Raw genomic sequence first — 1797 nt, 5'->3', positions numbered from 1 at the left:
CGCCCCCCCCCCCCCCCCCCCCCCCCCCCCCCCCCCCGCTGCCTGGCGTGTGGCCCGGGGCGCCGAGCCGGTCACGTCCGGGAAGGACCAGCCGGGCCGCCGCGGGGACCTGGCGTCGCGCGGGCAGCGGTCCCCGCCCAGCTCCGGGCACGCCTCTGCGGGCGCCACGTCCCGGCGCGGTTGCGGTCCCCGGGCGCGACGCCCTCTCTGGGGGCCCTGAGGTTGGGGGTGCGGAGCCCCGCCCCCGCCGCGCTCCTGTCCCCAAGACCGGGCGCTTCCAGGACCCCTTTCACCGCCCCGACACTCGGTCAGCTGAGAGCTGGCAACTTGGGGGCCAGAAGCAAAGCCAACCGGGAAGAAGCGGCGCCCTCCTCCGCGGCCCCTCTGCTCGGGACGGCCGCCCCTGCCCCTGAACAAGCCAGAGCTAGCCCTTGAACGGTAGGATGACCTCCCACGCGGAGGAGGGTGGAGAGAACCTCCGGGTCTACCTTGTGGCTTGCGGGATGAGGAAACCCAGGTCCCGAGAAAGGCCCTGACTTGCTCCAGGTCCCCACTCTAAGTGAGCGCCTCGCCCACGTCTGTGTCGCCCAGTCCAGGGCCCTTTCTCCGACACCCTGTACCCTATTTCAAATTAAATCAAATCCACCCTTGGGCTAAGGACAGCCAGACTTTTTGCCAAGAGTGGTTTGGCTAAATTAGTGAAATGCCAGACAAAAAAAAAATGGAAAGTTTCTAATAAAAGCTGTCTCCCGCGGCGGGGGTGTTCTCGGCGCTCACCCACTGTCTCCACGGATCACCTGCGCAGCCTTGACATCCGCAGGCAGCTCGCTGCTGCAACACCCCCGCCCCGCCCCCCTCCTTTCTTGCCCCATCCCCTCCCCACACACAATGGCATTTTCTTCTCTGGTACCTGGAAGGGGCAGAAAAGCTCAGCGGCCTGATCTGACTCCTTGCCTGTGTGGTTTTTTTTTTGTTTTTTTTGTTTTTTGTTTTCTTTCCCCCCCTTTTCTCTACCTTTAGAAACTGGCCAGGGCTGGGCAAGTGGGGATAGGAGAGGGATTTGGATCTTCTACTGTCTTATACCTCTAGCTAGGGTTCTTGCGTTCTACCCATTGCAGATCTCAAACTGTGATTACATGTAGAGGTCCCTTGGTTCCCAGTCTTTACCAAGGGCTAATTTAACTATTGTCCAAACACACCAAGGCACAGTTTCAAACCACACCAAGGATGACCCTTTGCTTAAAAGTCCCACATCAAAAGTAGCTCCTCCTAGATCCCAGGCCTGCCCCCCTGACTGTTCAGTGAGGAAATGGCCAGCTGCCCTGTGGTGGTAGATTATAAAACTTGGCTCGGTCAAGCCTGTCTGGGTCAGGGTAACCCAGAAAGGGAACCAAGAACCCCAGTTCAAAGTCTAGATCACCCTCAACATGTGTGGGATTGAGCAAATTATTCAACCCCTCTAAGACTTTGCCTTCATCCCCACTCCCTTTTGGAGAACCACTCCAGGAAAACAGCATCTCATCTCACAGCGTGATGACTGACCTCAAGACACTTTTGGGTGATTGATCTACACTCACAGATGGAAGAGAGGCACTTCTAACTTCCCAGTCCTTGTCATACTTGTGTGTATAATGTATGTAAGGAATTCTGTGTCCCTGATACCAGTTCTGTTGAGGGTTTAGGAATCCTGGGTCTTCTGCCTCTCTGTGTTTCTCAGCCATTAGGGTCCAGTCCTGGAAGAGAGACTGATGTCATCACAGACTTTTAAATAGGGAAGCCACCTTCAAGATCATGCAT

The sequence above is a fragment of the Enhydra lutris genome, unplaced genomic scaffold, assembly GCF_002288905.1.
Source record: "Enhydra lutris kenyoni isolate GAN:26980312 unplaced genomic scaffold, ASM228890v2 scaffoldscaffold26, whole genome shotgun sequence".
Lineage (NCBI taxonomy): Eukaryota > Metazoa > Chordata > Mammalia > Carnivora > Mustelidae > Enhydra > Enhydra lutris.
Note: the sequence above shows the minus strand (reverse complement) of the source record.